Genomic DNA, 24,034 nt, shown 5'->3' with positions numbered 1-24,034 from the left:
CGATCTTCCCTTTCTCCCTTGGGATGAAGTCTACTTCCCTACTTCACTGACTTTTGGTTTGGCCATGCAATTTGACCAGTGCAATTTGAGTAGATGGAATGCAAGCAGAGGCTTTAAATGTACACACAAAGCTTGGCTTGTCCTCTTACATGCTTAACATTGTGCAGAAAAAAATCATGCCCCCGATATTCTCTGCCACCTCAGCCTGGAACCCCAGTTGAAATATGTGGAACATACATAAACACAATCTTAACCCTACAGCCAAGCCACTCCACTCTCAGCCTGAAGCAGAGCCATCCCAGATAGCCTGTGACCCACAAGTGAGAAAAATATATGCTTGCTGCCATAAACCACTGAGTTTTGGAGTAGTTTGTTACACGACATTATTGCAGCAATAACTGTCTAATGCACTGAATTCAGAAGGGAAAAATAAGAGTATTGTGGCAGACAAAACTGTGGCCTTCCCAAAGATGTCAATGTATTAATTTCTGTTAATATGTTATCTTACATGGCAAAAGAAACTTTGCAGAGGTGATTAAGCTAAGAATCTTAAGATAGGGACCCTGGTTAATCACAAAGGTCCTTATCTGAGGGATGTAGGAGACCAGAGTAATAGAAGAGGTGACAATGGAAGCAGATATCAGAGTGATGTGGCCATGAGCCAAGGTAGATGGACAGTGTCTAGATGCTGTGGAAAGAGAGCTTCTACAAGGAAAGCAGCATCACGGATACCTTGATTTCAGCCTTGCAAAACCCATTTCAGAGTTCTGACTACTAGAAGTGTAAGACAAGAAGTTTCTATTGTTTTAAACCACTAAGTTGTCATAGCAGCAATAGGAAACTAATACAAGTATATTAAGATTAAATGGATAATTATCATTTATCTCCCTGCTACAGGAAAATATATTTAGAGCAATATATTATGAAGTCATCCTACTAATGTATCCAGAAAGTATCCTTTCCGGAAGTCAATCATCTCTGTGTATTTCTATTAACTTTTCATTTGATATGATAGAAAAATCAACATGGTGTTATTTTTTTAAGTAGACTGTGAAATATCATCCTAAGGAAGAATAAACACGTACTACACAATAAATCCTTTTAAATTAGTATCAACAGGGTATGAATGAAAGTGGGGTAAACTTGTCAAGTTAATTAAATATTGAAATTATAAAGTCTTTTTACAACAAACATAGATGTATTGCATTTAAATAATATCAGTAACTAAAATTACACTAACAAAGATCTAGTAGAGGTGCCTAGCTCTTGATGCTTTAAAAATGTACCTGCTTATACCTGTAGAGATTTGGGTCCAGAAAGGACAAGAAGGGTTAAGGGTTGGGGAATTTGTATCTTCTTTATTTTTAAAACATTAGGGAAATGCAAATCAAAACCACAATGAGATATTATTTCTCACCAGTTAGAATGGCAATCATTATAAAGTCAGGAAACAACAGATGCTGGTGAGGATGTGGAGAAATAGGAACACTTTTACACTGTTGGTGGGAGTGTAAATTAGTTCAACCATTGTGGAAGACAGTGTGGTGATTCCTCAAGGATCTAGAACCAGAAATACCATTTGACCCAACAATCCTATTATTGGGATATACCTAAAGGAATATAAATCATTTTACTATAAAGACACATGCACACGTATGTTTATTGCAGCACTGTTCACAAAAGCAAAGACTTGGAACAACCCAAATGTCCATCAATAAAAGACTGGATAAAGAAAATGTAGTGTATATACACCATGGAATACTACGCAGCCATAAAAAGAATGAGTTCATGTCCTTTGCAGGGACATGGATAAAGCTGGAAACCATCATTCTCAGCAAACTAACACAGGAACAGAAAACCAAACACCACATGTTCTCACTCATAAGTGGGAGTTGAACGATGAGAACACATGGATACAGGGAGGGGAACATCACACATGGGGGTCTGTCGGGGAGTGGGGAACAAGGGGAGGGAGAGCATTAGGGCAAAAATATGTAATGCATGTGGGGCTTAAAACCTACATGATGGGTCAATAGGTGCAGCAAACCACCATGGCACATGTATATCTATTTAACAAACCTACATATTCTGCACATGTATTCCAGAACTTAAAGTAAAATTTTAAGCAAAGCAAAAAAAAAAAAAAAAAACTATCTATAATTTCCAAACATACATTAAAATATGGAATAGTTTCTCAACTTTGGAAGATTATGAAATCTCACCTAGTTTTAATAATTATTAATACTTTGCTATGTTTACTTCATGTATTATAAATAGTTTTTATCCTGAAAAATTTCAAACCTAAACCTAAAGAATATACTACAATGAACAATTATATTCCACTGTCCAGTTTTAAAAATCACCAACTCATCTAAGGTTGTTTCACCAGCACTGTCTCTCACTCTATTCACCCCTAGGATTTATTTAAAAGCAAACTGCAGATACAGTTTTGTTTTTTTTTTTTTTGAGACGGAGTCATGCACTGTTGCCCAGGCTGGAGTGCAGTGGCACGATCTCGGCTCACTGCAAGTTCCACCTCCTGGGTTCACGCTATTCTCCTGCCTCAGCCTCCTGAGTAGCTGGGATTACAGGCACGAGCCACCACGCCTGGCTAATTTTTTGTACTTTTAGTAGAGACGGGGTTTCACTGTGTTAGCCATGGTCTCAATCTCCTGACCTCGTGATCTGCCTGTCTTGGCCTCCCAAAGTGCTGGGATTACAGGCGTGAGCCACCGCTCCTGGCCCAGTTATAGCTTTTAAAAGAAATGTTTCAACCTCCATTGTGAAATGATAAAGGAGTATTTTAAAAAACGTAAGTATGCTGATAGCATCACACCCAATAAAACTAACAATAATTTTTAATATGTTCACAGAACCAGTTAACCAGTTCAGATTTTGTATAATTTCTATTTTTAATAAACTCCACAGAGATTTTCTGCTCTCCCATGGTAGTGAATCACCACATTAAGTACCATTTTATAATGTGATATTATGGAGGAACAAGAGAAGTATATGAAGGCTTGAAGATGTTCAAACTCAGCTTTTCCACTGAACAGTTCCATATATGCATATTGAATGTTTGTTAACATTTAATGGATCAATTACTTACTTAGTTTTTACTATGTCTTATGGGAGGTTAGAAAAAAGGTGAAAGGTATGGTTTCTGACCTGCAGGAGAGGTGAAACAAGGCAAAGAGAATTGAACCTCCAGGAGAGGTGAAATAAAGCAAAGAGAATTAAACAGGAAGAGGGCACAGTTTTTAAAAGAAATTAAATTTAATTTTATTCTAAGTTCTGGAATACATGTGCAGGATGTGCAGGTTTGTTACATAGGTAAACATGTGCCATGGTGGTTTGCTGCATCTATTGACCAATCACCTATGTATTAAATCACCTATGTATTAAGCCCGCATGCATTAGCTATTTATCCTGATGCTCTCGCTTGCTGCCCACACGACCCCCCCAGGCCCCAGTGTGTGTTGTTCCCCTCCCTGTGTCCGTGTGTTCTTATTGTTCAGCTCCTACTTATAAGTGAGAACATGTGGTGTTTGGTTTTTCTGTTCCTATGTTAGTTTGGTGAGGATAATGGCTTCCAGCTCCATCCATGTCCCTGCAAAAAACATGATCTCGTTCATTTTTATGGCTTCCTAGTATTCCATGGTGCATATATACCACATCTTCTTTATCCAGTTTATTATTGATGGGTATTTCGGTTGATTTCATATCTCTGCTATTGTGAATAGTGCTGAAATGAACATATGTATGCATGTATCTTTATAATCGAATGATTTATATTTCTTTGGGTATATACCCAGTAATGGGATTGCTGGGTCAAATGGTATTTCTGGTTCTATGTCTTTGAGGAATCCGAAGGCACAGTTTAAGATGGGCAGGTGACTATGAGAGTTCCTGGGGAGGGGGGCCAGGAGTCAGAACATACACAACTGCCAGAGGTGGGTAGCTGCTCTGCATCCTACATAGGTAAGTTCCGCTAGTAGGATCTGGAAGCCAGGTCACGGCCAGGTGGTAGGTGAGGAGTTCAGCCTGTAAGGAAGCAGGGTTGTGAAATTCCTGTGGAGAAACTAGAAACCGGCAGAGGTTGGCTCGGAGCTGTGGCTCCAGTGTCACGCCCTACCAAAGGCAGTCTGAGCTCTCAGCATTGTGTGGACATTCATACTAAATGAAGGTATAGTATATGTATGCATTACCTACACCAGTTGTACAAATCCTGCCATGGCAGGAAGTGATCTCAGAGTGGCCAGAAGTGGGAATCCCTGCAGGGTCTCTGACTGGAGGTGTCACTGTGGGGGTGAGGAAAGTTTCCTTCATCTGGTCATGATCAGAATTGCCTGCAGGAACACCTCCTGCTCACGAGGCACTTCTGACCTGCTAGCTGGATGATTCTGCTCTTTGTGGGAGTGGGGGCACAGAAGGCAGCCACAGTGGAGAGCACCTGATTCATCTTTCCTTCTTCAGTCCCCACCCCTTTTATGGGAGAAGTGCACCCTGGGAAAGGAAGGGGCGGGGCAGGGACACCCCTGAGGGGCTTCTTTACTGAGCCTCAGTTTCTGGTCAAGCTCCTGGCTACAGAATTCAGGTCACCAGGCAGCCACTGGGACAGGCAGGATAGGAACCCAGAGCCTCCAAATCCAAGACCTCATGGGACCCTGGTCCTTTCCTTTCTAAATGTAAAATTGAAGTAATTACTGATCAAACATGCCACTGAGATGAATAATGAAATGCTAATAATTGTTTTCCCTCCCTTTTAAAGAAACACGCCACACTCAGACACCCATTTACAGATATTTTCAGTTAAAATGTCACATAATATTTGTTATATCAGCAGGAGAATGGAAATTGAGTTGGCAGTGAAGCACTGCAGTGACAACTGTTACCTTGGAAACAGTAGTAAGCAATCATAATTACAATTAGCAAGACTCCCACAAAGTATACATAAATATTCTCATGCCAGAGACAAGTGCCACAGACACCAGACAGCAGAATAAACTGTGGGACCCTCTTTTCTTCCTCTTTGACGTGTCCTTGTGGATATTAAAGTTCTTAAGAGATATTGCAGCTTCTTCGAATTTAAGTGAATGTATTTTCTGATGTGCTGGTTTGGGGGCTTCTAACATAACGACATTTGACGTATAGTGGATTACATGGAAGCTTCAACTAACCCTTACTTGCAGTACAACCAGCCTTGAATGGACTTTTAAACAAAGCCTGACCTCAGAAGAAAATAAGGCAATTGTAAATAATAAATGGTGCTGTAGCACAATTATAAGGGTGCTCTAGGGAAAAGTGTTGTGGCACAGAAGGAATGGTTAAAATGTGTGATTTAATCATTCACTGCTACTTGACTCTTGGTTTTTTTCTTTACTGCCATGGAAGTGTTCCCTTTGATTCAGACTTCACTGTCAAATTGAAAGAAGTCAGGGGAAGAGTGAGTGATAGATTTGTTCTCATTCTAGCGCACCAGGAGTGTCTCATCCTTTGAGAATTCTGTCATGAATAAGGGAGAAAAGGCAGTTAAGTCAGGAGTGTGTGCAAATCTGTATTTCTGTGCACTTGAGGGACAAAGCTTTCAAGGTAAATATATCTTCATAGCAGGACCATTGTTATTTTCAGGGCCACAGGGCATGCCCCAAACTCCACTCTCCTGAACACAGTAGAGTGTTCTGTTCAGCTTGTCTGAGCATGTTGGCTGCCTGGGCTTTTCAGATAAACGCATGTTGTGAGTGGTTGCCACGATGTGAGGGGTAACAAGGGGAAGAAATGTTGACATGCTTCCTTTGAGAGCAGAGATCTTGACCTAAGCTTGAAAGAAGTTTGCTAAAATGAGTAATAGAAAGTGACCTTGGCATAGATACTAAAATAATTGGAAGAACTCGTATTTCAGGCAGTGGCATCTGTCTAAAGAGTACGGGGGAGGAATGGTCGAAACATGGAGAGTGGGGAATGGCAAACTGTCCTCCTCTCTCTAGGGAACATTCAGTCGAGTTCTGTATGTGTGCTTCCCACAGGAGCCCTGTTCTCTTAGCGACAGAGGCTATGTTGTGTAGACTTCCCACCTCTGACCTGTGCATTATGAACTTGTGCCTACCATCTGGATGCATCTGCTCTTCAGGGAGGGGTAGTATCTGCTGGAACAAGAGGCAGCCAGGACACTTTGCTTGTTCTCCCCCAGACCTCCAACCCTCATCACTCCAGACTGCCTGCCTCCTGAGAATAAAGGGTGACTGGCATTGCGTGGGGTTCCGTCAGTCACTACTGCATTACAAACCGGACAAATGAAGTGTGCTAGGTTCCTTACATCACAGTTTGCTCCAAGGTAGGGAAACTTGTTTCAGTTAAAATGAGAACTTCATGCCTTACTTTGTGCTACTACTGGAAGTGTAATTGCTTATTTGAAGGCCAACACCAGCTCAGTTCTCTAGGAAAGGCAAAAGTCAGATGTCAGAGCATCTTCCTTTAAAAAAAAGTTCATGATCTAGTTGGGGAGAAGGGATTAGGACCCTCAGACATCTAGTAAAGCCCATGGTACCAATTGGGGTCAAGTGTGGAAATGTTGAGCCTGATGAAATACAGCAAAGAGGTGATGGGTAAGGACTGGGATTGCTAAAAAGGCTTCAAGCAGATGGGACTTGGGAAGGCCTTGCACATTGGTAGGGCTTTTAGAGACAGGTGGTATTTGTGTGTGTGGAGGGGGAAGGAGGGCAGGGCTACAGAGCACTGGGAGGAAGCGTCTTCGGAGAAAGAGTCAAAGGGGACTAGAGCAGAGCTTGTGGCTGCCATCACTTCAAGAGTTTCCTGTCTATGTGAATGAGGCCCCCAACCATTATCTCTGGGCTTTGACTGCCCAAATCTCTACCACTTGTTGGAATCTCCACCTAGATGACTTACCAGCTCCACCCTAACTCTGACCTCAGCAACTTGATTATCCCAACACCTTTTCTCTCTTGAATCTCCTGTTATTTTTTCCCGTCCACCTCCTCTTTCTTTCCTATGCCTTCTTTATTAACAGAGCATACAGTGATTAACTACAGAGTCTACACATACAATAGTCTATTACTATGATCAGTCCTTAAATAATGATCCTAAAGTTATGTGAGATACAAAATCATCTGTAATATAACTCTAGACTGCCAATAATAGGAGATCTATGTGCTTAATACTTTATCATTTTGAAAACTTATGTTTATTAGAGAAGTATGTACATTTGGTAAAAAAGAAAATCACAGAGAACAGAAGAATTTATAATGAAAAGAAACAGTCTTTCAATTTCTTTCTCCACTGCAGTCCCATTCTCCAGAAGCAACCTCTTTTATGTTCAAGCCCTCTAATGATTATGTCCAAACTTCTAAATAATGACTTCCATTTCTTGATTTTTAAAAAAATTTTGACAATATATGTTGACTCTCAGTCATGAAAGATGAGGACTTAACTCATTTATATTACACTGTACCTTTTCACCTTTGCAGTATTTGACCTTTATATTGTTATTTTTGAGTGATTTTTATTGGATAACATTGCAATATTAGGCACCATATTTATATTTCTAATTTTTCCTCTTTACTGCATATCTCTATGCCACTCCTCCCCTGCAAACCTCCCACCTCATCTCAGCCTTGTCTAACTTTTACAGTCAAGATGGTTAACATTTACATTTGTCCTGAAACCATAATTAACTTTCATGAGCTTTTGCTATGGATTGAAAACCAAAAATCAGCATTTACATTATCATACCTATATGAATATTGTTCACCGCAGAGCCAAGTTGTATGTTAGGATTGTATTTTCTTATGTAATAGCCTAATGAAATGACCTCTGGGTTGCTCAAGATAGAATTGTTGTAGCATCAAGGTCAAAAGGTTTCTGTTGCCTTACTTTGCAACAATTGCTTAAAGTCATAGAATGCTTCACTACTGAACCACACGTTTCTCAAATATCGTTTGATTATTGTTTCTGTTGCCTTCCTCCCTCGGTTTTAATGGACTCGTATTGCTCATTTATATTTAAAAGTAAAAGATTAAGTAGCTAATATGGATTTCCTCTGCCCTATGGAGAAAGATCTTGTGCCTAATGGCCATGCACAGATAGACTGGGATACATCACTGTCAGGCTTAGCTCTGGGATGAACAGGCTGGGAGACCCTCCTCAGGTCAGAGTGAGAGAGACACTTCTGAGCAAAACATCCAACACAGAGCCATTGCTTCTTCCAGTCAATTGTTTATTCAATTTCCTTAAATAGGAGCTTTCCTAAATTTTTGTTGGAGATAAAAGCTGGGCTGCCTGTAGCAAGAGGGGAAAGGAAAGGGATATGGCACTCTCTAATACAACTGTTTTGTGTACAGACATTCTAAGAAGCCTTCTGGTAGCCTGACCTCCAACATTCCACTCTGTCTTACATGACTGCTCTAAGCTTGGAGCCCTACAGAGGCTACTTGGGCAGATCAGGTTTCACCTTCTCTGCAACCCCCTCAATTAGATGTTTTGGGCTGTTGGTTTCATGTTTCTGTTTCATCTATCAGCAGACTCCCATACTTTCTATTTTCCAGAAATTTGTTGAAATCTCTCATCTGTCAATGCAATAGACTGAATGTTTGTGTCCCCCACCAAATTTCATATGTTGAAATCCTAACCCTCAAAGTGATAGTATTAGAAAGTGAAGCCTTTGGGAGGGACATAGGCCATGAGGGTAGAACTCTCATCTATGGGATTGGTGCTCTTATAAAAGAGACTTCAGAGAGCTTTCTTCTTCTCTTTCTGCCATGTACAGATACAATGAGAAACAGGTGATCTACAACCCAGAAGAGAGCCTTTATCAGAACCCAGTCACGATGGCACTCTGATCTCGGACTTCCATCCTCCAGAACTGTGACATTCTCCAGAACAGAACATAAATTTGTGTTGTTTATAAGTCACTCAGTCTATGGTACTTTGTTGTAGCATTCCTAAGGGACTAAGACAATTACCCACTTTCCTGTTCTTTTCCAGGGTTTGGAAAATGAATGGAACAAAAGTTACCCTCACGAATAAGAAAAGTCATACTTCTCTTCATTTTTGAACCCCGCTTTTTCCTCTTTATCTCTAAAACATTTAAGTCTGTATTAGTTTTCTATTGCTGTGGCAACAAATTACTGTACACTTAGTGACTTTAAACAACACAAATTTATTCTCTGCTCTAGAGGCCAAAAGTCAGAAATGAGTCTTACAGGACTGTAATTAAGGTGCAAAGTCAAGGGCTAGTTTCTTCTAAAGCCTCCAAGAGAGAATCTGTGTCTGTCTTCTTCCAGTTTCTGGCAGGTGCCGGTATTCTTTGGCTCATGGTTGCATCATTCCAGCCTCTTGCCTCCTTTGTCACATCTCCTACTTCCTCTTCTGCGGTCAGAATCTCCCTCTGCCTTCCTTTTATAAGGACACTACCTGGATAATCAGGGACAATCTCCCCATCTCAAGGATCCTTAACTATCACAGCTGCGAAGTCCCTTTTGTCATGGGGTAACATTCACAGGCTCCAGGTAGAAGGACCTGGATATCTTTGAGGGCCATTTTCTAGCCTTCCACAGTCTTCCTCGGTTTCTTCCTTTCTGGGCCACACACATTCAATCAGTAACTAAGTCCCATGGACTGACTAGTACAATGGCTCTCAACTTGATGCATATTACAATCACCTGTAGAGCTTTAAAAAATACCATAGATCTTGGCTCCATTTTGAGGCTAAGATAATTAGAATTTCTGGGAAGTTAGATCTGGGCATTAATTTTTTAAAACTTTTTGTTTTGATGAAAATTCAAACTTGCAGAAAAGTTGCAAGAAAGGTACAGAGAACTCACATAGACCCTTGATTCACCAATTATTTACGTTTTGCACCATTTACTGTATCATTCTCAATTACTCTCTATTTTTTCTAAACTCCTTGAGAATCTATCACTCTGAAATATTCTTCAGTATGTACTTCCTAAGAATAAGAACATCCTCTTTTATAACTACAATACCATGGCAAAAAACAGGAATTTAACATGGATACAATACAGTTTGCTTTCCCACCAGGGATATACGGGATGGTATCAGGGTTGTAATCCATGCTTTTTTATTGCTTCCATTTGTCTGGAAAAATCTTTGCCTATTCCTTTACTTTTAGGCTTTCTAAATTACTTTGTATTAATTGTGTTTCTGGTTAAAGCGTATAGTTGAGTCTTGTTTGTGAGCCAAATAGAAAATCTTTTAGCAAGTGAGTACAGTCTATACATATTTATTGACAAAGATGATGTGTCAGTTTTAACTCTGCCACATGATTTTATGTTATTACTGATGGCAGTGGCGGCCCATCTGGAGCGGCTGCTGTGAAGACGCCAGCTGCATCAAGGGAGGCATGGCCAGGACTGCGTGCTCTGTGGAGCCAGCGGGGGCCAGGAACACGTGGGATCCCTGCCCCCTACCAAGTTGGCAGGGTGGAAATCCTGTGCTCCTGGGTGCAGCCAAACTTCCCAGCTGTGGCTCTGAACTCAGGTATCTCTGTGCTTTTGGGGGTCTGGGAAGCCCCCCCACCCCTGCAGGCTCAGAAGTGCCTGCTCCTGCTCCCTGGCCTGTCCCCACTCCCAGGGACAACTCTAACTTTGGAGCAAAGCTGTCGCAACCTGGCTGGGTGTGCGCATACTCAGGGCAGCACTGACACACAATCCAGCCCCCAATGCCTTGGCCCACTCCAGACTTTGAGCACCAATAAGCATGGGGTCAGGGGTGCTGAGGGTAGCTCAGTGTGGGCCTGCAGGTACCCTTTGGTGTAAATAGCCTTGGTGCTGTGGATGGCATGTTGATGATGGGGGCAGACAGGTTCCTGGGTGGAATGGTGTGGGTCCCCAGTGAAACCCCACCTTCAAGCCAGGGCTGGCCTGAAGCCCTGGGGCTGGGCTGCCAGTTCTTGGCGGAGTCTGTGCCTGGAATGAGAACTTATAGTGCTTTATCTGGGCCCACATATGGCCACTGATGGACCAGTAAGCATGCACTTTCTCCCTTCTGAGCCCATAAAAACCCCAGACTCAGCCAGACTCACACAGACATTGGACTACCAGCTGTGGTAAGGAGCTACCCACTTCTCATCTCCTCGACTCTTCGGGATGACCTGCCTGCAGAAAGGAGCTACTCACTGTGGGTCTCCTCTCTGCTGAGAGCTGGACACTTGTCAGGGTGACCTGTCTGTGGAAAGGAGCTACCCTCTTCAGGTCTCCTGAGAGCTGTTCTGTCACTCAACGAAGCTTCTTTTGACTTGCTTGCCCTCCAATTGCCTGCACACCTCATTCTTCCTGGATGTGGGATAAGAATTTGTGACCTGCTGAATGGTGGGACTGAAAGAGCTGTAATGCAAACAGGGCTGAAATATGCTCCTTGCTCACCATGTTGTGGATGACAAGGAGGGAAGAGCTATGGCCCTTCAGGAAGCTCAGACCTAGGGCATCCCTGAGCCAGAGCTGTGACACCCTCTTTGGGCCTCTGTGGTTCCTGGCATCTCCAGGCTTCCAGGTGCCACTGAGTTCCCCTCGTCCAGACGTGGGTGCCCACAGCAGAAGCTACGGGTGGTACATCTGGTCCAGCTGCAACCTTGCACAGAGCTGGCACCTGTGCTGATTCCTGAAGCTGTCTGCCTCATCACAGCAACCAGCGTGCCTGGCTGTGTGCAGTGGCCAGATCCCATGCTTGCTCACTTGCTCCCACACCCCTTGCTGCTTCTCAACTGGCTCACCCTTGGCAGGTGTGGGATCTGGGTCGGTAGTAGGAACCGAGCACAGCCTGCCAGGTTGAGTGGGGGGAATGAGCCCAGTGGGTACAAGCAAAACCCAAGTAGAGGCACCACCAGCCACAGAGGTTTCCGGCTGCCAAAGTGATACCCTAAAGATCTTGTGACATTATTATTATGTTTGTTATGTTACATTAGCTGTGTTTCCCTACACAATTTGTTTTCATTCATTTTAGATTTTTTAATTACTTTAACATTCAGGATGATTTATATTTTTGTTTTAGAGATTATCTTTGTACTTAGATCTTTAAAAAATGTCCTTAGTCACACTCATTAGAGTGGCTACATTAAAAAAGCAAAAAATAACAAGTGTTGGTGAGAATATGGAGAAGTTGCAACCCTTGTGCATTGTTGAATGGATTGTAAAATGATGTAACTGCTATGGAAAACAGTATGGTAGTTCCTCAAAAAATTGAAAATAGAACAACCAGCAATCCTAATTCTGAGTATACACCCAGAAGGATTGAAAGCAGGGTCTTAAAGACATATTTGTACATTCATGTTCATAGAAGCACTTTTAAAAATAGCCAAGAGGTAGAAACAACCAAATATCCATCAATGTATGAATCAATAAACAAAATGTTGTGTATATCTATACAATGGAATTATCTGCAGCCTAGAAAAAAGCTACAACATGATGAACTTTGAGGACATTATGTGAAGTGAAATAAACCAGTTATAAATAGACAAATACTGTATGATTCCACTTATATGAGGTATCTAAAGTAGTCAAATTCATAGATATAAAAAGTAGAATGCGTTAGGCACAATGGCTCACACCTGTAATCCCAGCACTTTGGGATACCAAGGTGGGAGGACCACTTGATCCCAAGGGCTTTGAGACCAGTCTGGGCAACATAGTATGACCCCATCTCTACAAAAAATAAAAAGTTTACAAGGCTTGGTGGTGCATGCCTGTAATCCCAGCCACTTCAGCGGCTGAGGTGAGAGGATCACTTGAGCCCAGAAGATCAAGGCTGCAGTGAACTATGATTGTGTCACTGCACTCCAGCCTGAGCAACAGAGTGAGACCTAGTTTTTAAAAAAAATGTTGTTAGTCCCCCTTTTTAAATTATTATACTTTCAGTTCTGGTATACATGTGCAGAAAGTCCCCTGGTTTTCATTTGACGTTTTCTATTTAGTTTTTCTTTAGTTAAGTTTTAAATGGTACTTTATGTCCTACCTCTGGTGTATACAATAGTCAATGAACTTAAGCATTAATAGTTTTTTTAAAATTATACATTAAGTTCTAGGGTACATGTGCACAACATGCAGGTTTGTTACATGTGTATACATGTGCCAAAGCATTAGTAGTTTTTCAAATATCTCCAGGTGATTCTATCATACAGCTAGAGCTGAGAATCACTGAGTAGCACCCCCACCCATTCTTTTCCTTCCAGTCTTATATCATGATTCTGTTACAGCTTTCATCTCTCTTACATACTGTAAACTGCCTTATCTGCCTTTTCCCAGACTGTTTATTCAATCCTATCTAAATACTATGCCCAGAGTAATCTTGCAAAAGTTCCACTTTGTGTCACTTTCTCCCCTCTTAAAAATTTGTCAATGTTACCAGGTGTGGTGGCTCACGCCTGTAATCCTAGCACTTTGGGAGGCTGAGGCAGGTGGATTGCTTGAGCACAGGAGTTCGAGAACAGCCTGAGCAACACGGTGAAACCCTGTCTCTACTAAAATACAAAAAATTAGCTGGTCACGGCAGCATGTGCCTGTAGTCCCAGCTACTTGGGAGGCTGAGGCAGGAGAATTGCTTGAACCCAGGAGGTGGAGGTTGCAGTGAGCCGAAATTGTGCCACTGCACTTCACCCTGGGTGACAGAGTGAGACTGTCTCAAAAAAAAAAAAAAATTCTCAGTGTTTTTTTCTGTGGCCTCAAAGTTCGAATAGGTGAATCAATTTGAGTCCCAGCTGAGCCACTGGATTAGTCCATTTTCATGTTGCTGATAAAGACATACCCAATACTAGGCAATTTACAAAAGAAACAGCTTTAATGGACTCACAGTTCCATGTGGCTGAGGAGGCCTCACAATCATGGTGGAAGGTGAAAGGCACGTCTCACATGGCAGCAGACAAGAGAAGAGAACTTGTGTGGGGAAGTTTCCCTTTATAAAACCATCAGATCTCGTGAGACTTACTCACTATCATGAGAATAGCATGGGAAAGACCTGCCCTCATGATTCAATTACCTCCCACTGGTTCCCTCCCACAAGATATGGAAATTGTGGGAGCTACAATTCAAGATGAGATGTGGGTGGGGACACAGCCAAACCATATCATTCCACCCCGGTCCTCCCCACTTCCCATGTCTTCACATTTCAAAACCAATCATGACTTCCCGACAGTCCTCCAAAGTCTTAACTAATTTCAGCATTAACTCAAAAGTCCACAGTCCAAAGTATCGTCTGAGACAAGAAAAGTCCCTTCCACCTATGAGTCAGTAAAATAAAAAACAAGTTACTTACTTCCTAGATAATATGAGGATACAGGCATTGAATAAATACACCCATTCCAAATGGGAGATACTGGCAAAAACAGAGGGGCTAAAGGCCCCATGCAAATCCAAAATCCAGTGGGGCAGTCAAATCTTAAAGCTCCAAAATAATCTCCTTTGACTCCAGGTGTCACCTCCAGGTCACGCTGATGCAAGAGATGGGTTCCCATGGTCTTGGGCAGCTCAGTCCCTGTGGCTTTGCAGGGTACAGCCTCCCTCCCAGCTGCTTTCACAGGCTGGCATTGAGTGTCTGCAGCTTTTCCAGGCATCTGGTGCAAGCTGTCGGTGAATCTACCATTCTGGGTTCTGGAGGATGGTGGCCCTCTTCTCACAGCTCCACCAGGTGGTGCCCCAGTAGGGACTGTGTGGGGCCTCCCACCCCACATTTCCCTTCTGCGTTGCCCTAGCAGAGGTTCTCCATGAGGGCCCTGCCCCTACAGCAAACTTCTGCCTAGGCATCCAGGTGTTTCTATACATCCTCTGAAATCTAGGCAGAGGTTCCCAAACCTCAATTCTTGACTTCTGTGCATCCATAGGCTCAGCACCAGGTGGAAGCTGCCAAGGCTTGGGCCTTGCACCTTCTGAAGCAATGACCTGAGCTGTACCTTCGACCCTTTTAGCCATGGCAAGAGTGGCTGGAATGCAGGCCACCAAGTCCCTAGGCTGCATACAGCAGGGGGACCCTGGACCTGGCCCACAAAACCATTTTTTCCTCCTAGGCTTCTGGGCCTGTGATGCAAGGGACTGCCATGAAGGTCTCTGTCATGCCCTGGAGACATTTTCCCTGTTGTCTTGGTGATTAACATTTGGCTCCACATTATTTATGTGAATTTTCTGCAGCTGGCTTTAATTTCTCCTCAGAAAATGGGATTTTCTTTTCTGTAGCATTGTCAGGCTGCAAATTTTCTGAACTTTTATGCTCTGTTTCCCTTTTAAAATCGAATGTCTTTAACAGCACCCAAGTCACCTCTTGAATACTTTGCTGCTTAGAAATTTCTCCCACCAGATATCCTAAATCATCTCTCTCAAATTCCAAGTTCCACAAATCTTTAGGGTAGGGGCAAAATGCCGCCAGTTCTTTGCTAAAACATAATAAGAGTCAACTTTGCTCCAGTTCTTAATAGGTTTCTCATCTCCATCTGAGACAACCTCAGCCTGGATTTCATTGTTTATATCATTATGAGCATTTTGGTCAAAGCCATTCAACAGTCTCTAGGGAATTCCAAACTTTCCCACATTTTCCTGTCTCCTTCTGAGCCCTCCAAACTGTTCCAACCTCTGCCTTTTACCCAGTTCCAAAGTTGCTTCCACATTTTCAGGTATCTTTTCAGCAGTGCCCCACTCTACTGATACCAATTTACTGTAATAGTCTGTTTTTACATTGCTGATAGAGACATACCCAAGATTGGGCAATTTACAAGAGTAAAAGGTTTAATGAACTCACAGTTCCAAATGGCTGGGGAGGCCTCACAATCACAGTGGAAGGTGAAAGGCACGTCTCACATGGTGGCAGACAAGAGAAGAGAACTTGTGTGGGGAAACTTTCCTTTATAAAACCATCAGATCTTGTGAAATTTATTCACTATCATGAGAATACCATGGGAAAGACCCACCCACATGATTCAATTACCTCCCACCGGTTCCCTCCCACAACATGTGGGAATTGTGGGAGCTACAATTCAAGATGAATTGGGTTGGGACACTGCCAAACCATATCAGCCACTTACCAGTTATGTGACCTTTTTTAGGTAATTTAAGGGGCTAACATGTTGCTGGATCATAGTAGGTGTTCAATAAACCTCTTTCTATTCTTCCTTCCTCAAACTCTGGTATCCCATTGTTTCTGTCCACCCATCCACTCCCTACGCTCACCCTCTCACAGCTGTCTTGGAGTTTTAAAATTAGACTTATCTTTTAAGATGAAATTCAAGCACCATCTCTTGCCTAAACACTTCATTCAGAAGTAACTGCTTTCCTCTGAGCACCCATGACACTCTCTAGCAGGTGGAATCTTTTAGTGACTGTTATGTTCTTTCTCTTTACAAAAATGTAAATAAAATTAATTAAATGGAAACAGAAACCAAGGGACAGGTGAAGGCAGGAGCAGACTAAATTCACACTATCAGAGAATTGAGGAGTCAGATAATCTACCTTGGAAACTCGTGGTCTTATTTTAACACTTCCAGTCCCATGTCACTCATCCCCCTTATATGCTGTGGCAAGTTACACATTTCACAAACCTATTATACTGAAAGCTCTTTGAGGACAGGGATTGTGTCTTAGGCATCTCTGTACTTCACACATTGTTGGAAAGCAATAAATATTTCTTCTGTAATATGATCTACCTATCTAGTAATAGCTGACACTTATTGAATGCTTATTATCTACTTTTCCCTGCTCTAAGTGCTTTACATTAAATCTTCCCATAGCATATAAGGATGGTCCTGTTATTAGCTTCATTTTACTATTATTAGGATCTGAAACAGCTTCAGAGAAGTGAAGTAACTTGCCCAAGTTCGCACAGCAAGTGTGTGGCAGAGGCTGACTGGGATATGAATATGAAGCATGTCTTCAGAATTCATGCCACCCTGCCTACTACTGCCTCTCACTAGTGGACTTAACTATATGCCTGCAAATTATAATTGTTCATATTTTGTTCCCATATATAGACCATATTAATATTTTCTGTTTCACTGAATTTCTAAGCAAATGAATGTCAATGATCCCCTCTGTGTTGACCAGGTGGACTTGAGTGCCCTTTGGGGTCAGCACTTCTGCATTTTAAAGTCAACCCTGCCACCTACTTGATGTGTGGCCTTGAACAAGTCACTTAACCTTTCCTGTTTCTCATCTCCACCTTCTATCATTAGGCATTTACATAGGATTTGTTGCCATAGAAATAGAAAATAATACTGACCTATCTCGCAGGAGTGAGTGTCATGGGGATTAACTAATTTACAGCTGTGAAGAGCTTTCAACATATGAACTGCTAAACAACAGTGAGATCGTAAAGAGAATTTAAAACACCATCAGCTTGTGGAGCGTGCCCATTTGATGCCTATCATTATATGTTTAACTATTAGTATTACTACTCATAATAAACTTTTATGAGGTACTTTAGGTGGTTGAAGTGTTTTTATGAGAGCTAATTAGTTGTTCCAACCAGCTCTATGAGGTAGGTCAGTATTTTTGTCATCCTTGTTTTGGAAGGTACACTAAATCGGTACATGCATCATTAAAAAAATCTTTTTTTGAATTAATTAATTTTATTATTATACTTTAAGTTCTATGGTACATGTGCACAACATGCAGGTCTGTTACATATGTATACATGTGTCATGTTGGTGTGCTGCACCCATTAACTCATCATTTACATTAGGTATATCTCCTAATGCTATCCCACCCCCATCCCCCCACACCATGACAGGCCCCAGTGTGTAATGTTCCCCACCCTGTGTCCAAGTGTTCTCATTGTTCAATTCCCACCTATGAGTGAGAACATGCAGTGTTTGGTTTTCTGTCCTTGTGATAGTTTGCTGAGAATGATGGTTTCCAGCTTCATCCATGTCCCTACAAAGGTCATGAACTCATCCTTTTTTATGGCTGCATAGTATTCCATGGTATATATGTGCAACATTTTCTTAATCCAGTCTATCATTGATGGACATTTGGGTTGGTTCCAAGTCTTTGCTATTGTGAATAGTGCCGCCATAAACATACGTGTGCATGTGTCTTTACAGCAGCATGATTTATAATCCCTTGGGTATATGCCCAGTAATGGGATGGCTGGGTCAGATGGTATTTCCAGTTCTAGATCCTTGAGGAATCGCCACACCATCTTCCACAATGGTTGAACTAGCTTACAGTCCCACCAACAGTGTAAAAGTGTTCCTATTTCTCCACATCCTCTCCAGCACCTGTTGTTTCCTGACTTTTTAATGATCACCATTCTAACTGGTGTGAGATGGTATCTCATTGTGGTTTTGCCTTGCATTTCTCTGATGGCCAGTGATGATGAGCATTTTTTCATGTATCTGTTGGCTCATAAATGTCTTCTTTTGAGAAGTGTCTGTTCATATCCTTTGTTCACTTTTTGATGGGATTGTTTGATTTTTTTCTTGTAAATTTGTTTGAGTTCTTTGTAGGTTCTGGATATTAGCCCTTTGTCAGATGAGTAGATTGCAAAAATTTTCTCCCATTCTGTAGGTTGCCCGTTCACTCTGATGGTAGTTTCTTTTGCTGTGCAGAAGATCTTTAGTTTAAGTAGATCCCATTTGTCAATTTTGGCTTTTGTTGCCATTGCTTTTGGTGTTTTAGTCATGAAGTCCTTGCCCATGCCTATGTCCTGAATGGTATTGCCTAGGTTTTCTTCTAGGGTTTTTATAGTTTTAGGTCCAATATTTAAGTCCTTAATCCATCTTGAATTAGTTTTCATATAAGGTGTAAGGAAGGGATCCAGTTTCAGCTTTCTACATACGGCTAGCCAGTTTTCCCAGCACCATTTACTAAATAGGGAATCCTTTCCCCATTGCTTGTTTTTCTCAGGTTTGTCAAAGAGCAGATGGTTGTAGATGTGTAGTATTATTTCTGAGGGCTCTATTCTGTTCCATTGGTCTATATCTCTGTTTTGGTACCAGTATCATGCTGTTTTGGTTAGTATAGATTGAAGTATAGTAGTATAGATTGTAGTATAGATTGAAGTCAGGTAGAGTGATGCCTCCAGCTTTGTTCTTTTGGCTTAGGATTGTCTTGGCAATGTGGGCTCTTTTTTTGGTTCCATATGAACTTTAAAGCAATTTTTTCCAATTCTGTGAAGAATGTCATTGGTAACTTGATGGGAATGGCATTGAATCTATAAATTACCTTGGGCAGTATGGCCATTTTCACGATATTGATTCTTCCTATCCATGAGTATGGAATGTTCTTCCATTTGTTTGTGTCCTCTTTTATTTCGTTGAGCAGTGGTTTGTAGTTCTCCTTGAAGAGGTCCTTCACATTCCTTGTGAGCTAGATTCTTAGGTATTTTATTCTCTTTGAAGCAATTGTGAATGCGAGTTCACTCCTGATTCGGCTGTTTGTTTGTCTGTTATTGGTGTATAGGAATGCTTGTGATTTTTGCACATTGGTTTTGTATCCTGAGACTTTGCTTAAGTTGCTTATCAGCTTAAGGAGATTTTGGGCTGAGACAATGGGGTTTTCTAAATATACAATCATATCATCTGCAAACAGGGACAATTTGACTTCCTCTTTTCCTAATCGAATACTCTTTATTTCTTTCTCTTGCCTGATTGCCCTGGCCAGAACTTCCAACACTATGTTGAATAGGGGTAGTGAGAGAGGGCATCCCTGTCTTGTGCCAATTTTCAAAGGGAATGCTTCCAGTTTTTGCCCATTCAGTATGATACTGGCTGTGGGTTTGTCATAAATAGCTCTTATTATTTTGAGATACATCCCATCAATACCTAGTTTATTGAGAGTTTTTAGCATGAAGGGCTGTTGAATTTTGTTGAAGTTCTTTTCTGCATCTAATGAGATAATCATGTGGTTTTTGTTTTTGGTTCTGTTTATATGATGGATTACGTTTATTGATTTGTGTGTGTTGAGCCAGCCTTGCATCCCAGGGATGAAGCCTACTTGATCATGGTGGATAAGCTTTTTGATGTACTGCTGGATTCGGTTTACCAGTATTTTATTGAGGATTTTTGCATCGATGTTCATCAGGGATATTGGTCTAAAATTTTCTTTTTTTGTTGTGTCTCTGCCAGGTTTTGGTATCAGGATGATGTTGGCCTCACAACATGAATTAGGGAGGATTCCCTCTTTTTCTATTGATTGGAATAGTTTCAGAAGGAATGGTACCAGTTCCTCTTTGTACGTTTTGTGGAATTTGGCTGTGAATCCGTCTGGTCCTGGATTTTTTTGGTTGGTAGGCTATTAATTATTGCCTCAATTTCAGAACCTGTTATTGGTCTATTCAGGGACTCAACTTCTTCCTGGTTTAGTCTTGGGAGGGTGTATGTGTCCAGGAATTTATCCATTTCTTCTAGGTTTTCTAGTTTATTTGCATACAGGTGTTCATAGTATTCTCTGATGGTAGTTTGTATTTCTGTGGGATCAGTGGTGATATCCCCTTCATCATTATTTATTGCATCTATTTGATTATTCTCTTTTTTCTTCTTTATCAGTCTTGCTAGTAGTCTATCGATTTTGTTGATCTTTTCAAAAAACCAGCTCCTGGATTCATTGAGTTTTTGAAGGGTTTTTTGTGTCTCTATCTCCTTCAGTTCTGCTCTGATCTTAGTTATTTCTTGCGTTCTGCTAGCTTTTGAATGTGTTTGCTCTTGCTTCTCTAGTTCTTTTAATTGTGATGTTAGGGTGTCAATTTTAGATCTTTCCTGCTTTCTCTTGTGGACATTTAGTGCTATGAATTTCCCTCTACACACTGCTTTAAATGTTTCCCAAAGATTCTGGTATGTTATGTCTTTGTTCTCATTGGTTTCAAAGAACATCTTTGTTTCTCCCTTCATTTTGTTACTTACCCACTAGTCATTCAGGAGCAGGTTATTCAGTTTCCATGTAGTTGAGTGGTTTTGAGTGAGTTTCTTAATCCTGGGTTCTGGTTTGATTGCACTGTAGTCTGAGAGACGGTTTGTTATAATATCTGTTCTTTTACATTTGCTGAGGAGTGCTTTACTTCCAACTGTGTGGTCAATTTTGGAATAAGTGTGATGTGGTGCTGAGAAGAATGTATATTCTGTTGATTTGGGGTGGAGAGTTCTGTAGATGTCTATTAGGTTTGCTTGGTGCAGAGTTGAGTTCAATTCCTGGATATCCTTGTTAACTTTCTGTCTCATTGATCTGTCTAATGTTGACAGTGGGGTGTTAAGGTCTCCCATTATTATTGTGTGGGAATCTAAGTCTCTTTGTAGGTCTCAAAGACCTACAAAGGTCCTTAGAGAATTGCTTTATGATTTATAAATCTGGGTGCTCTTGTATAGGGTGCATATATATTTAGGATAGTTATCTCTTCCTGTTGAATTGATCCCTTTACCATTATGTAATGGCTTTCTTTGTCTCTTTTGAACTTTGTTGGTTTAAAGTCTGTTTTATCAGAGACTAGGATTGCAACCTCTGTTTCTTTCTTTTTTTTTTTTTTTGCTTTCCATTTCCATCCCTTTATCTTGAGCCTATGTATGTCTCTGCATGTGAGATGGATCTCCTGAATACAGCACACTGATGGGTCTTGACTCTTTATCCAATTTGCAAGTCTGTGTGTTTTAATTGGAGCATTTAGCCCATTTACATTTAAGGTTAATATTGTTACATGTGAATTTGATCCTGTCATTATGATGTTAGCAGGTTATTTTTCTTGTTAGCTGATGAAGTTTCATCCTAGCATTGATGGTCTTTACAATTTGGCATGTTTTTGCAGTGGCTGGTACCAGTTGTTCCTTTCCTTTTTTAGTGCTTCCTTGAGGAGCTATGTAAGGCAGACCTGGTGGTGACAAAATCTCTCAGCATTTGTTTGTCTGTAAAGGATTTTATTTCTCCCTCACTTATGAAGCTTAGTTTGGCTGGATATGAAATTCTGGGTTGAAAATACTTTTCTTTAAGAATGTTGAATATTGGCCCCCACTCTCTTCTGGCTTGTAGAGTTTTTGCAGAGAGATCTGCTGTTTGTCTGATGGGCTTCCCTTGATGGGTAACCCGACCTTTCTCTCTGGCTGCCCTTAACATTTTTTCCTTCATTTTAACTTTGGTGAATCTGATAATTATGTGTCTTGGAGTTGCTCTTCTCAAGGAGTATCTTTGTAGCATTCTCTGTATTTCCTGAATTTGAATGTTGGCCTGCCTCACTAACTTGGGAAAGTTCTGGATAATATCCTGAAGAGTGTTTTCCAACTTGGTTCCATTTTCCTCGTCACTTTCAGGTACACCAATCAGACGTAGATTTAGTCTTTTCACATTGTCCCATATTTTTTGGAGGCTTTGTTCATTTCTTTCTACTCTTCTTTCTCTAAACTTCTCTTCTCACTTCATTTCATTCATTTGATCTTCAATCACTGATACCCTTTCTTCTGGTTGATCAAGTTGGCTACTGAAGCTTCTGCATGCATCATGTAGTTCTCGTGCCATGGTTTTCAGTTCCATCAGGTCATTTAAGGACTTCTCTACACTGTTTATTCTAGTTAGCCATTCATCTAATCTTTGTTTCAAGGTTTTTAGCTTCTTTGTGATGGGTTCGAACATCCTCCGTTAGCTCAGAGAAGTTTATTATTACCAATCGTCTGAAGCCTTCTTCTCTCAACTCGTCAAAGTCATTCTCCATCCAGCTTTGTTCCATTGCTGGTGAGGAGCTGCGTTCCTTTGGAGGAGAAGAGGCACTCTGATTTTTAGAATTTTCAGCTTTTCTCCTCTGGTTTCTCCCCATCTTTGTGGTTTTATCTACCTTTGGTCTTTGATGATGGTGACGTACAGATGGGGTTTTGGTGTGGATGTCCTTTCTGTTTGTTAGTTTTCCTTCTAGCAGTCAGGACCCTCAGCTGCAGGTCTGTTGGAGTTTGCTGGAGGTCTACTCCAGACCCCGTTTGCCTGGGTATCACCAGCGGAGGCTGCAGAATGGCAAAAGTTGCTTCTAATCCTTCCTCTGAAAGCTTTGTCTCAGAGGGGCACCCTGCCATATGAGGTGTCAGTCGCCCCATACTGGGAGGTGCCTCCCAGTTAGGCTACTTGGGGGTCAGGGACCCACTTGAGGAGGCAATCCGTCCATTCTCAGATCTCAAACTCTGTTCTGGGAGAACCACTATGCTCTTCAAAGCTGTCAGACAGGGACGTTTAAGTCTGCAGAAGTTTCTGCTGCCTTTTGTTCAGCTATGCCCTGCCCCCAGAAGTGGAGTCTACAGAGCAGGCAGGCCTCCTTAAGCTGCAGTGGGCTCCACCCAGTTCGAGCTTCCTAGTTGCTTTGTTTACCTACTCAAGCCTCAGCAATGGCTGATGCCCATCCCCCAGCCTCGCTGCAGCCTTGCAGTTCGATCTCAGACTGCTGTGCTAGCAGTGAGTGAGACTCTGTGGGTGTGCGACCCTCTGAGCCAGGTGTGGGATATAATCTTCTCGTGTGCCATTTGCTAAAGTTGTTGGAAAAGCGCAGTATTAGGGTGGGAGTGTCCTGATTTTCCAGGTACCATCTGTCATGCCTTCCTTTTGCTAGGAGAGGGAATTCCCAGACCCCTTGTGCTTCCAGGGTGAGGCAATGCCCCACCCTGCTCAGTGGGCTGCACCCACTGTTTGACAAGCCCCTGTGAGATGAACCTGGTACCTCAGTTGGAAATGCAGAAATCACCCGCCTTCTGCATCACTCACGCTGGGAGCTGCAGACTGGAGCTGTTCCTGGTTGGCCATCTTGGAACCTCCCTCCCCTCAAAAATCTTAAACTTCTTGATATTTGGAAACTTTTGTGATTAAAGACAATTCTCAAATGGTAATCACACCTAACACAAAGCTCCAATGGTAGGGCAATGGGAGAGTGAATTATACTTTGATTCTCAATACAACATGGCAAAACTTTTTATTGGAATTGTTTTGATGTTTACACACTAACTCTGTGGCAGTTCTTGTGTTAGGTTCTTCTGTGTATTCGTCAGGGTGCATTTAGAAAAACTGAGCTGACTCTAGATATTTCACACTGAAGAAGTTTAATGCAAGAAATTGGTTACATATGTTTTGGA

This window comes from Macaca mulatta, chromosome 6 (genome assembly GCF_049350105.2).
Source record: "Macaca mulatta isolate MMU2019108-1 chromosome 6, T2T-MMU8v2.0, whole genome shotgun sequence".
Lineage (NCBI taxonomy): Eukaryota > Metazoa > Chordata > Mammalia > Primates > Cercopithecidae > Macaca > Macaca mulatta.
Note: the sequence above shows the minus strand (reverse complement) of the source record.